Genomic DNA, 14,708 nt, shown 5'->3' with positions numbered 1-14,708 from the left:
AGCACCAGGGATAGCTCCCAGTGAAGGTGGCTTCTCCTTGGTTCTTTAGTTGCTTCGTATTCAGCCCTGCCCCTCAGTCCGGCATATCCAGCTCTGTGGCTTAGTAATGTCTATAAAATCGGGAAAATGGATCCTTTCATCCTGTTAATTTTAATATTAGTAATGAGTCTATATTATGAGTGAGGTAGTGCATAATCCATTTCACAGATCTTATTTAATACACACAGCCTTTTGTATTAGGTATTAAACTCACATTTGTGTATGAGAAGAGGAAGATAAGTAATTTTCCCATAGTCACATTTCAGACAGAGGGTGGAACCATGGATCAAAAATTTGATCTGTCTGGCTCCAAAGTTTTTGCTCCTGAACCTCTACCACAGAGTTACATGACAATAAGATCATTTGGGTGGCACTTGCTTCTATAAAGCAGGATGACCCTAGGGACATTCTGGCGTTTTAATGCACAGTTGAGAAGGAAGTTTAAAATGCTTCTAGTAACAAGGTAGGGCATGGGTAATTTATTTGTTCTTCTTTGCTTCAAAATCATTACTGATAGAATTGGTAGAACTTACAGAGAGGTTTTTTGTGGTCCCTCCTTTTGACATAATGGAAGCATTCAAGCAGAAGAACCATGTGTCACTTTGTTTAGAGAGTTCCTATGTTTCTGTGAATTTGGTGAAAGTGACCTGTAAGTTCCTTTAAATAAAGTCTGTGATTATTTTGATTCTAGGTCCTGTATCTTGTTGTATTCCCTATTTTATTTCTTCCAACATACACTGGCATGAATTACTGTAAAACACCTCCTTACATTCTGATTTAGATAATACAGAACCTTAAGCTTGCTATTTCAAATGCCCATGCATCTGATATAAAAACCAAGTATTTAGAAATACAGTAGTGTGCACTGACTCATCTGGGCAGTTGATTTCCTTTCTATTCTTAGGAATTTCCAGGGAGGAACTCTAAACTGTTTTTTGGTTATTTGTCCAACTCAATAAAACAGCTTGGTCTAAGCAATCTTTTAAAGCTTTAAATAGGATAATAAAATATCCTTTTCATCTGACAAAAGCCCACATGGGGAAAAAAACCCCAGCTTATTTAGTTGTCTACAATTTAAAGTAATTTTAATATTTATAAAACAGGAATGAAAATTGAATTTTACATCTAGGCTTTGTAAGACCAGTTTATGCCTGAAACAAATTCAAATATTCAGGTTATAAAATTCCTAAAACTGCCTTATAATGGAAGAACTGACAGACCTTTAATTATAATGCTATTATATATCACTTTTAAAGACTATGCAGGTTATCTATTACCTTACTTTTATGACAGGAAAATAATATTCTGTCCTTGTAAGAACAATATAGTAACATGACTGGGAAAGTTGAGGAAAGCTTGTGGATAATAGCTGGATCTTGTTTTCCAGAAAATACGTCTTTTCCCATGGTTTTTTAGTTAGGCTATAATAGTAGTGTGCCCAAATCTACCTATATTGCTTTAAAATCTTTATAGATATATAATTTAAAGGTTTTAAAAAGTGATTGAGATGCAATCTAATGACTTATATGGTATGCAAAAAGAGATATAAATCATTCATTTTACAGGTTCTATTTGTCTTCTTTTGGGAGTATATTAGCCCTAGGACTTGTGCACATGCATGTGTGTGAAATCATTTTGGGTATTTTGAGGTGGTCCTATTGCCTTTTGCACTGACTCTTCAAATGTAATGGTTTTCAACTCTGGCTGTGTATTAGAATCCTGTGCAACTTTTAAAAATCCTTGTGCCCAGGCAGAACCCTATCCCAGTCTGAATTTCTGTAGACAGAACCTAGACATCACTCTGTTTTGAACTTCTCAGGTTGAAAACCACTGATAAAATACACGAAGACTTAGTAAAGCATTTCCATCTTGTACCCCCATGGTAATTACATGGCAGATATGAAAGAAAATGTCCATTCTCCTAATACAGAGAAGGGTGGTGGTAGGATGATTATTGAAATTTTGGGGGTGACCACATATATCATAATAGTAGGTAAAATATAGTCTGAAATAGAATGTCACTGAGTATTCTTTTCTTTAGCAGTGACTTAAGTGAAACACCTAGGGAAAGATATAAAACACCCACATTTCACCTGGCCACTTGTGCATTTTTTTTTCTTGACCTCAGCTGCTATCCATCTTATGACCTGAATCTTGATGATTAATAGCTCTTATAATATTTTCTTAGCTAGTGTAACTTCAATTGCAATACTTTTTCTTCTAATGTCTTACCCTTTTAAATAGCACTAAACTATTTTTCTCAATAAATTCTACTGACACATGGTCCCACAGATTAATTATAAATTGCATAGAAGTACTGCCCTTTGTCAGTTTTAAATGTGTAGCTTTATCTTCTCTTTCTCCTTGTCTTTCCAAGCTAAATGGAATTAGGAGCTTAAAGAAACCTGGTTAACATGGAATATATTCCTATTCTCTTATTTTAAACAATAGTGTCGTTAATTTTCATTCTAGACTCTTTGGTTCCTCTATTATTTTCACTGTTATTATAATTTAAAAAGAATCATCTCTATTTTTACAAACCCATTTATTTTACAACATTGTATAAACATCTTTTTAGGGAGTAATTTTCCTCAAATGCTGTTTCTGTGTTTTTGTTTTGTTTTTGTTTTTTAACCTGGTGGGCTCTCTCTATAAATTCAATTGAGAATACCAGATAACTTTTCCTTCTCCTCCTCTTCCTTCCTCTCCCCTCCCCCTCTCCTCCTTCCTTCTTCCTTTCTTCTTCTTCTTCTTCTTCTTCTTCTTCTTCTTCTTCTTCTTCTTCTTCTTCTTCTTCTTCTCCTTCTTCTTCTCCTTCTCCTCCTTCTCCATCTCCTCCTTCTTCTTCCTCTTCTTTTTCTTGTTCAGGAGATAATAAAGGGGGGAAAGGGTATCTAGAGTGACTTAGATGACCATGGAAATAAATGTTGGGCCACTTTGCCATGGGTATTTTAAAATACCCCAAGGTAGATGAAAAGAAAAACTTCAGGGCTTCGACCATTTATCATGCAATTATAATGCTGGCACAGCTTTGCAAATGTTTCCTTCCAGGGTTTCATAGACATTTAGCAATAAATGTCTTTGTTAAAATGGTCTTAGGTCCTTTAAAGCCAAGTCTGTATTGCAGGAGAAATTCTTTTGCAGTTATTTAATAGCGTTCCTTTCACAATGCCTTCCTTTTCCATACTTTTTGTTCCCATTGCAGTACTGGTACCTTTGACAGAGGGTAGGGACAGTGAACACTGAGTCTTAGCCATTCCCTCTAAATGATTGAAAAGAAAGAAAGTATGGCCTTAGAGGGTTAAATTTAAGTATGGGAACTATCGTTATTATTGAGATGCTGACCCAGTTATTGACCCTTTGAAAGAGGGTAAAGTAGGATAGGAAAATGTGGAAAAAGCAAATTGGTTAGACATAACAAAGGCCTTGACTGTAATCCTGATGAAACAGTATAATAATCAGTAAATGGCAGAGCTGATTTTTTCTGTGGCTTAGGCAGCTCTTGGAATGGTATGATTTAAGTAGCCAAGAGGATTCTAACTTTCCTTTGAATATCTCTAATATTTCCTGAAGTTGTGCCACCAACTAGAATCCCTGTTTGGAGTTGGAGCTTGCTAATATTATATATATAGTTTTGTGGGAATGTGCACATGTGCTTGTTTTTTTGGGGAAGATCCATAGCTTTCATCAGAGCTTTATGTATCCATAAAGATTCTACTTAAAAGCAGATGTCCATAGTGTAGTCTTTATGATTTAGTGTGAATTTGGTCAAAGTGATTTCCTTCTCGGTACCTTATTGCAATGTACTCATTGATTTTTTTTTTTTAAAACCAGGATGGAGATTGGAGATTTCCTAGCTAAACTTCCTTCTATTTTATAATAATTAACTCTGAGATCTAAAGCTACAACTTAGATATTCCAACCCCCAAATCTTGTGTTCTTTCCCAGGAAGTCAGGAGAAGTTTTAGGTAAGAGGTGAGAACAGATACTGGGGCAGTTGGAGATGTGTGAGACACCTCAGGTTTTAAGTATATACCTGGAGGGAAGCATGATGATGTAAGTATAGATGTCTCAGTGAGTGAGGTGGACCAGAGGTAGAAAAGGTGACATGCAAAAGAAGGTAACAAAACTGAACTTCCCAAACATGTTTTTCACACCTTTTGGTCATCTGATACTAGAGGGATTGGAATTATATTCCCAACAGATCTTTGTTATATGCCACGAGTGTCCTTTTTTTTTCTTTTGCATTCTTTCATAAGATTTTTGGAGATTTATGATCATATGACTTTCCAACCCTTAACCATCTGCTACCTAATATTCTAATGACCTATAATAACAGTAACTTTGTCAGTTTTCATGGTGAAGCATTTAAAACCACTCAGTGCCATTTGAATTTGTGAATTGATTTTATATTTTAAATAACACTTCATAGTCTCTAGGAAAGGCATTATTAAATGTGTTGCTATTATATGAGGAAACAGATATAGAGTGCTTATATTCTAGAGCCTCAGGGTTTAGTAAAGGAGGAAAAACAGGAGGGAATCAACAGCAAGAGCACTTATATTTTGATAGTTTTCAGTTTTTCATTCATGATTTCTTTTGTTCCTTCTAACAACCTTATGAAGCAGTTACTTTTATTGTTTTATTTGACACATAGGGAAACCAAAGCATAAAAGGCCTAGGTAACTTGTCAGAGGTCCCATAGGCAGTCAGTTGGGCGGGGGGGTGGGGGGTGAGGGGTGGGGGGGCCCTGGCCCGCAGCCCAGGCCCTGCTTACCATTGGAGGACATTCATGTTTCACCACTCTGCTGTATTGCTTCCCTGGTCCTTATACCATGAAAGGCATGTAGACTGTGTGAAGTCCAGTCAGAACCAGAGTTAGGGCAGGGATTGCAGAGAAGGTGATGGAGCTGTGTCTTGGAGGATGGGCAAACATTGCTTTGCCTGTCTGATAAGGAGCAAGAGGGCCCTGTCCTCCAAGGGAATGCCCTGAGTCATGATAGAACGTGCCTTTTCAGAAAGGTGGGGGTGCCTCACAGTCAAGGCTTAAGGTGCTACTATTTTGGGGTTTGGCATAAAGATGAACATGATTAGTGCAAAGTTAGAATCAAAACTCACATGTTCTGAATCATTTGCTGCCTTTTTAATACCCCTTCCTCATTATTCCTTGTCCAATTACATAAATAATGAATTCTGCCAATGCATCCTACAAATGTCACTTCCTGAAGACCTAGTTTCTACTGTTCATCCACTTCTTTCGCCCAGACTTCAGTGGCTCTATATTTGAACATTCAGATGCTTGTCTAGTACATAATTTTGAGAATTATCTACGAAATATGTTCTTGGACCTACTGTGTGCCTGATTCTTGTAGGTTCTGTGGATCCAAAATTAAGTCCTCGCTCTCCAGGAGTTTCCATGTTTCACATTGTTATGGCTAATGCAGATATGACACCATATAGCAGTGTTTTGCCAAACTCAAAAATTGATGTTCATATTTTTATGAATGTTTGTATGTAGCCAGAAAGGCTGTAAGACTTATCCTGTGTTTTAACAATATTTCCAGTTCTCTATCTTGGTAATAACCAGAGAGATACTTAGTTACATGGATAAATCTTTGCATTCAACAGTTTGTAGTTGAATTTGTAAAATGAAACTCATAAGAGAACTGATTGATATAGTAGTTGCTTACTGTAACAGTTTTCAGATGTCATGGCATTTTTGCAGCAAGCTACAGAGTTGAAGACAAATGAGAAAATAAAATAATAGTTGAAAACACTTGCAGCTGATATGAATGTTGAAGGACAGTAACACATTTCAAGCCATATAACATACCAGATTGTTAGGAGACAAATGTTGTTTTTAAAATATTAGTGTACCATAGGTCTTAGATCAATCTTGAGCACTTTAAAATACTTTAAATTATGTATGTACTAGCATTTGAAGTGTATGTATAGAAAATTGACATTTTGAAACTCACTAACTTTTTACACAGCAAACATACCCATATCAACCTGTCAAATAGAAACTAACTTCACACTGACCTATTTAAAAACCCAAGTCAGTTATTTATCAGAATGGGAACAAGGCACTAGCAGAATAGACTTAGGATATTTGTCACTCAAACTTTATGAAGTTTGTGCTCTCTAATAGTTTAATTGATTATTTCTTTGTTATTTTTAGAAGTCTCATGTGTTTAAACATTATGTATCACTGTGTTAATTTTAGAGACCGGAAGTTTTCATATCTCATATCTTTCTTTTTCAGAATAGATGCATGGGCTGAATTATGGAAATTAAGGAATAAGAAAATGGGGTGAAGTTGAAGAGAGGTAGAATGGCTAGAGTTGAAAGGTTCAGGAAGTGGAAGAGGGAAAAGAAAGCATTGATGATTTCACCAGATGCTTCTGTGAGGTTGAATTTGAAAAGGGAAGGTAGGAGCTGTGTGGATCAGGGGCTGGCCCATTGAATGGGAGGGGAAAATGCCATCTACCATCAGTGTGGAGACAGTGCCACTGGAGTGAAGAATTTGTGCTGGGGGTCAAGATGGGTGGACACTGCTAACTGAAGGTCTAGAGGGAAGGAACAGGCTTCATGAAGGAGTGTCAGGTTGCATGGAAGGTGACCTCAGTGTGAGAACTCACTTAAAACGGAGAGAGGCAAATGTTCACCTGGCTTTATCCACTTTTTTTTTTTTTAATATTTTATTCATTTATTTAACAGAGACACAAAGAGAGAGAGGGAGCACAAGCAGGGGGAGTGGGAGAGGGAGAAGCAGGCTCCCCGCCGAGCAGGGAGCCCAATGCGGGGCTCGATCCCAGGACCCCAGGATCATGACCCGAGCCGAAGGCAGACGCCCAACAACTGAGCCACCCAGGCGCCCCCTTTATCCACTTTTTGATACCAACTTATTGCTTCACAGGAGATACTGAAAATTATTCTAGGGTGTGCTGATAGTTTCTAGACTGACACAAAAAACAGGACCGTCGAGAGCATAGGACATTTGGGAGTGGACTTTGAAAGCAGCTCTGGATTCCTTGTGAGATCTGGGCTCTTGTTCTGATTCTCTGACCTCAGCCACAGGGCCTTGAGCTTAATCTTCTTACCTGCAAAATGGAAACAGTAATGTTTCCCCTACTAGCCTTACGGGATTGTAATTTATCTGAAAGGACTTTGTAAATGCTGAAGCGGTGTACAATGAATGGTATTATGATGATACGAAAAAATCAGAGCCAGATTACCTGGGAGAATATCCACATGTTTATATTCCTCTGTAACCACCCCCTGTCACCCCCTCCCACCTTTTTTTGGGTAGAGTGGTTGGAAAAATAGAAATAGTTCAGTTTTAGCTCAGTTGAGCCCATTTCTTAGAGACAGAACATGAAAATCCATTGGTCTTTGAAGGCATTGTGTATGGAAGTTCTGTATTTGTAGTCTGTTGCCCCATGTATATGCCCCACGTTTTAACAAATGTACAGAGTACATATCCATATACAAATGGAGAAATGTGTTTAGAAGGATATACACGAAAATGTTACCTATGGCTGTATCTGAATGGTGGTATTGGGGTGATTAAAAATTTATTTGCAACAACATGGATGGACCTTGAGGGCATTATGCTAAGTGAATTAAGTCAGAAGGAGAAAAATAAATACCATATGATTTCACTCATACGTGGAATCCAAAACAAACAAAACAAAACAAAACAAAACAAAACAAATGGACAAATAAAACAAAACAAAACAAGAGAACAGATTGATGGTTACCAGATGGAAAGGAGGTTGGGGGGTGGGAGAGGGTGAAGGGGGTCACTTGTAGGGTGATGGATGGGAATTAGATTTTGGGGGTGATCACTTTATAATGTATGTAGATGTCACACTAACATTGTACACCTGAAACTTACATAATTAAAAAAATCTAAAGGATAGTTTTATTTTATGATACCACTTCTCTTAATAAAAGGACATGGTATCAAAAAAGTTTTGTTTTCTCCCTGGTTTGTTTGTTCATGTTTTCTAAATTGTCACTAATTATGTATTTACATATACCTCCCCCCCCCCACACACAGTCACATTTATATATGTAAATATTTCATATTGAATCTTTACTTTGACAACTCAAGGTTTGCCTCACTTGCTGGGTTAAGTTTGACTAGTACATACATATATAAATACAGAATTTACTGTTTTTTGAAAAACCATTTACTGGAAGACAAAACACCTGGCAGAAATTGCTGACCCCATGGAATGTTCCGGTGTGCACATTTATGTCAAGGAGAGCTGTGTTTTGCATCAGTATGTTTTACTCATTCAGTGTGCTACCCATACACCTTATTACATAGTATCCCTGGACAATCTCTTGGGAGATTTCTGCTCTTTGCTGCTTGGTGGTAGCACCTAGAAGGAACAGATTTGTAGGGTAATACTTTCTATTTCCCTGCCTGTGAGTTTCTGCAATTCCTGGTTTTTTTTTTTTTAGTCCTACCCCGAGCAGTTTACCCTGCTGTCTCCAGTGAAAGGCCTCACTGATAGCATTTGCTGTGTATTTATTACTTTTGCTTAATTTTGACCATGCAGTCTAGCGGCACACAAATCCCAGAAAAAGACATAATGGTCTCTCAGTTATGACCAGTGTATGAGAGAGAGGACAAGTAAGACCTAAAAGTGCCACAGAAAGAAATGGCACAGGTGAGAAGCTGTTGGTACTATGTTTCTTTTGTTTTCCTCATTCCTTCCAGTGGCATTGCCGCTGGGCATTTTGAATGGAGTGGACAAACAAAGGATAAGAAGAACTGTGGTAGGTGACCAAAATGTAGTTGGGGGTGTGAAACCACAGAACACCACAGAGAGGGCTGACCTGGTATATCGTCACTCGCTTCCAATAGACAAAGTAGAACAATCAAAGAAGGAGAAGCAAAGTGGTGCCAGAGTTAACTTTTGGGGAAGTAACCTCGGTGGGAAAGTAGGTCCCGAACAGCTTTATAGACAGTTAAAATTGGCCAACTGCCATATAAATTTATGTGCAATTTTGACCATACAGAGTCTTGCTTAAATTTCGTCAAAGCATTTTCACTTTGAATCACTAAGAAGGAAGCAAGCATGATAGAATTTTCAGATTGTTAAAACTGTTTTGAGTTCCAGTGATTGGTTCTGCCTCAACACATGTCTGCACTATGTTTTGATGTATTTTGCATTCAGAGACCTCAGGGATATGAATCTATTTCATTTACCTATCACCTAGTTGCTCAACTAAGCTTTGTTCTAGTAATAAGTTACTCACTCAATATCTTGGAAGGATATTTAAGCTGAAATCTAAATACAACCTGTTTTTGTTTTTTGTTTTTGGTAGTGTTGGGCACTACTCATGTGCATACAACACATTCCCGTAAAACTAGCATTTTGTATTTACAGAGAATTTCTCCTGAGAGTTAAGGTCTTGTAAAACATTCTTGTTCTACAGCATGAACGAATTATTATACTCAAGGGCATTGAAAGTGAAGTACACTGAAGAAAAGAATTTTTTCATTAAAATGCAGTTTATATTGATAAAACAGATTACTAGCATTTGATGAAATGTGAAACTTGGAGCTCCTCGTATCAGTAAATCGCCAGTAGGTTTATTTTGGCAAGTGGAACCAGTATGTAACATATAAGGGGCCAGGCATTATACCTGTTAGCATTGTATTAAATTGTCTTTTGGTAAAGTACTTACAAAAAAAAAAAAAAAGTTATCTGTGCCTTGACAAGCAGGCTGTGGTAACTAGGATTATTAGAAAATAAAAGCTGTTGTGTTATCAGTTTTGGCACAGTCATTTATCAATCAGTATTTTAAACATTGACAAGTGGTAATTTAATAGGGAATGACCCAGTTGGCAGGAAGTTCTAATGACAGATGATGCAAACTCATTTATCACTAAGGGGCTCTGCTGGGCTTCTTACCTTTCTCTGTATCGTGGCTCATATTTTCCAAGTCTGGGATGTGAGAAGCCACAAAGGGCAAATACTATGGCACCAAGCCCGAAACCACTCCCAAACAGAGAAGAACATTAACGCTTTAGAAGCTTTAGAAGCTCACTTCTTTGTAAATGCTCCTCCACATTGATGATTCTCAATTTAAAACAGGTGAGTTTGGTAAGTCATTAGGAATGTGTGGCAGTCCATCTGCTTCATTTTTTATACACGAGAAAGTAAGGTAGATGAAATTTTGAATGAAGTACAAGAAGGGGTGATTTCGAAATTAAGATACTGAAAAAGGCAAATTTTGATGAGAAATCCACTGTTAGTAAAATTGCTTTCCCCCCATAGTTAATGCATCATTTCTTTCTGGCTGCTTTAAAATTCCTTTGTCTTTAGTTTTCAGAAGTTTAGCTATGATGGGTCTTGGCATGGAATTTTGGGGAGTTATCCTTTTTAGGATTTTCCCAGCTTCTTGAATCTGTAGGTTTATGGGTTTTTTGTTTTTTTTGTTTTTTTTTTTTGGTCAAATTTGAGAAATAGCCAGCCATTATTTCTTTGAATATTTTTTTCAGCCTCACCCTCTTCTCCTCTTTTTCTGGGACTCCAGTGAGACAAATGTTACAACTTTTGTTATAGTCCCACACATTCCTGAAGCTTCAGTCCTTTTTTCCCCCACTCTCTTTTCTCTCTGTTGTTAGGTTGGCTAATTTCTATTGTTCTCTCTTCAAATTCACTGTTCTTTTTTTGGTGGGGGGTTCCCTCCATCTTACAGTTGAACTCATTCATTGGATATATTCTTGTGTTAATTCTAAAGTTTCTTTTTATGTCTTTTATTCTTCTGCTTTCTTTTTTTTATTCCTGCTGAAACTTTCTGTTTCATTTGTTCCAAATGTGTTTATAGCTGTGGGTTGAATCGTTCTTGTTTTGGTTGCTTTATCTCTCTCTCATCCCAGATGGCATCTGTTGATTGTCCTTTCTCATTCAGTTTGAGACACCTTGGTTCTTGGTAGGAAGAGAAATTTTCAATTGAAATCTGGACATTTGGATCTTAGATTTTTTAGATTCTGGGCCTTATTTAAATTTTGTGTTTTTGCAGGCTAGTCTGACACTGCTCTGGTAGATGATAGAGATGCCACACCATTACTGAGACGGGGCAGTGGAAATTCAAATTCTCCCCTCAACCTTTGTGCACTGGGATGAGGGGGAGGGGAGGTCTCCTTGGCAGCTTATTACCATTGAGCTATGGTGAAAGTCATGAATACTCCACTGGGTTCCATCTGACACACCCCAGCAGGTTGGGATCAAAGTTTCAGCTTCCAATCTGTGCCCTCTCTGACATTGGGGTGGAGGAGAAAGTTATCGCCCTGCCACGGTGAAACCCTAGCTCCTTGACTAGGTCTTTGCTGGCAGGATTGAAACCACAGTGTTTACTGTGGTGTTTACTGAGGAAAACGGCTGTTGGCTAGAAGTTTTGTCTTACTAGGCTGCCTCTTTCCTGGTCTTTCGACTAAAGAGAATAGGCTTCTTTTGGGGCTGTTGTTCATCTGTGCCCATTGGCATTTCCAAATTGCTGGCTTCTCTAGTCTGGGATATATCAGTCAAAAAGAAAACCCAGGGAACTCACCACTGTATCATTTCTTGAGTTCCAAGTTCCCTAGCCAGTCTGTTTCCTTCTCTCCATCTCTCAGAGTCTTCTTATATGTTTATATATAATGTTCAGTGATTTTAGTTGTACACAGTGGGAGGAATAGGGAAAAATATGTCTATATAATTTCCCCCAAAGATGTTCTATAGGAAGAGATTTTGGTACTTGTGTCTCAAAATAGCAGAGATTCTAGATATTGGCTTCATTTGTTGAATTGCTTAATTATTCTGAACTGGAAAACCTTGTACCACAATCCTAGGAATTTCAATCTGGTATAAGACTATACCACTGTAATACTTTCTTGGGATAAGGAACCAGTTGGGTTATTCCCTATTTAAACATAACTGACAAATAATAAGCTTTTGATATGTAGATCTATTTAAGATTGAAAATTTATTTATAGCCAGAGTAAAATGTTTTCCTCCTTATTGATGATCATTTGGGTAACTTGGAAAATATGCTTCATGACTGTTTTGCTTATTGATACTTACCATTCTGAAAATATTTCATTATTTTTAAATATGCTGAGCATCTGAATTGTTTCTTTTGGATTTTCAGTAGAGTTAGTAAAAATTAAATAGGAGTGGAGACGCCTGGGTGGCACAGTCCGTTAAGTGGCTGACTCTTGGTTTCAGCTCAGGATCTCAGGTTTGTGAGATCGAGCCCCGCATTGGGCTCCACTCTTAGTGTGGAGTCTGCCTAAAACTCTCTCTCCCTCTTCCTCTGCCCCTCTTCCACCCCGGGCTCTCTTTTTCTCTGTCTCTCTCTCTAAAATAAATAAATCTTTAAAAAAAATTAAATAGGAGTAATCCCTCTGCCCATTATGCTAACAGTAGGGATCCAGGTGGGTGACATGCTGGGAACTCTATCAGAGGGGTGGAGGGAAAGAGAGAGAGGGAGAGAGAGAGAGGCAGAGAGGCGCAGGCTGTGTGTGTGTGTGGAGGAGCCAAGGACAGTAAATGCTGGCTGCCCAGAGAATGTCCACCAGTTTGAATCACCAAGTTGGGGGAAACAGGGAACTCACGTTTGGTCAGGGACTCTGAGGCTGGTCAGGTGCCGTTGTGAGGTTTTCAAGTGTCAGTGCTCAGACCAGGTGGGTCCAGCCAAGTTTCTTAAGTCATGCCAGAAGCAGAGTCAGTCCTGGGAAATGGGGCTGGAAAGAACCAGATGTGGACATTAATGCTACCACACCTGGCTTATGTTTTAGGGACTGATTACTGCTACAGTCCTATCTGGAAATGGGATCTGAGATCCAGGGGAAAGGACTGTTGGATGGATGGGCCCCAGAGTTAGAAGCCTGGTAAAAGAAGGGTGCGGGGGGAGAAAGGCAGATGGTGGAATGGTTGTAGCCGGAGCTTCTCATGGGCACGCTTTAAACGTGGGAGTTGAAACTTCCTTTTGGACCCTTATTCACTCCCTAGATGCTGTTCATCTGGGCTCTCTGTGGTTCTGGATCTGACAGACTCTTAGTACCATAATGCAGATGAGCCAGGCCAGAGAGGGCTCAAATGCATGCCCAGAATCAATTTGGCACATCAGCAGAGTAGGATGGAGAAACTGCCCTTGGCTGATTTTCTTTTGTTTTTTAGCACTTTTCCTATACTTCTAGAGCCAAAAGATGAGTAGGAATTTTAGGGAATTTTCTTAATGTGGGAAATAGTTCCCCTGGGAGTCCAGGCAATTGTGTTCTCTTCTTAAGAATTTGGGTGCATTGGAAAGGCCCTAACCCAAGAATCAGAGACTTAAAATCAGGTGCCAGAGGGAGACCGCAGACAAGTGTCCCTACCTCATCTAAATAACGTGGGAATGGTAATATCAGTCCTGCTGTCTTATCAAATTGTTTTGAATAGAAATAAATTGGAAAAAGCTTAAAAGTGCTACATGATGTTTCAGACGTAATATTTCATTATATATCTGCACAAATACAAATGCTTCTCTTTGTCTAATTTTTCTCTTCTGTTATGTGGAGAAAAATAACTCTTCCTTCATAGGAAAATTAACAAAGAACAAGTCCATGGATATGCAGACAGTCCCATTTTGTAGTTTTAATAAAATTTAATTGAGTGTTAGTAGTGTAACTTTTGACAGTGACAGAAAGATATGTTTTTGCCATTTTCCTTCAGGTTATCCATTTCTAAATTCTTTCTACTAATTGAGAGTCAGTTTCTCAGGATCTCCCCTCCCTTGGTAGCTATAAATGTCATTTGCTTATAATGTGTCCTTACAACTAAGAGGGAACTTAGAAAGTTTACTGTAGCCCCCTCTAACTTGTTTTCACTATAGTAGAATCACAGCGTTTTGAACAATAGTTGTCTGTGATGTACTTCCATCTCTTTTTTCTCTTTCTACCACTTGAATACCCCTTTAGAATGTAAGTTCCATGTGAAGTGGTGCTCTTGTACCTAGGCACCAAGAAGGCACTCAAGAATTATTTGTTTCATGAACATGTGAATAGATGAATGGGTGCTGGCCGCCCTTTGACTAAGTCAGGCTCACATTGTGGTACCCCCCTCTTGGGCTTCAGAGACCCTTCTGCCACCAGTATTTATGTTTCATTGTATTCCTGAGGTCTCCCATCGACTAACAAATTCATGGCTTGTTATCTAATAAACTAGTCTATGTTAACCTGTTTTGGCTGATGGTGGACCTACCACAAATATGTTAGTAAAGAGTTTCTACATTAACCTCATAGTAAGCACTCAGTAAATGTTAGCCACTGTCATTATCCTCCTCCTCCTTATCATTGTCATCATCCAGAATATTCCCCTCTAGCCATTGGTTTTCACATTTTGTTCCCAAGAACCATTAGGACTCTAAGGATTTTCCCAGATGATAGTGAAAGTTTGGTGGGGCCGGGGGTGGGGGTGGGGCTTTGGTAGGAGGGAGGAATGTATGTGGAGAGAAAAAGCAAGGCTATGCTCCCCTCAACTCTTTAAACAAATAAGTTGTGCTTTTATCTGTTCTATATATTTATATTCCTGGTGAATTTTATTTTTGAAAGGATTCCACTACTTAATTTTCTTTTTCAAAAGAAATGCTATAAGCAATATACTGTTTGCTGGAGAGTGTAA

The 14,708-nt window shown here is 38.4% G+C and overlaps 1 protein-coding gene across 14 annotated transcripts in view; it reads left to right on the top strand.

Moving 5' to 3' along the window:
* The window catches only part of GTDC1 (glycosyltransferase like domain containing 1), a 407,743-nt gene that overhangs the window by 209,272 nt on the left and 183,763 nt on the right, over positions 1 to 14,708 (top strand). The gene's annotated exons all lie outside the window — the stretch shown is intronic.

Source organism: Mirounga angustirostris, unplaced genomic scaffold, assembly GCF_029215605.1.
Source record: "Mirounga angustirostris isolate CCGP_5_RB_7025 unplaced genomic scaffold, mMirAng1.0.hap1 SCAF_3, whole genome shotgun sequence".
Classification (NCBI taxonomy): Eukaryota; Metazoa; Chordata; class Mammalia; order Carnivora; family Phocidae; genus Mirounga; species Mirounga angustirostris.
Note: the sequence above shows the minus strand (reverse complement) of the source record. Positions and strands in the feature narration are given on the sequence as shown.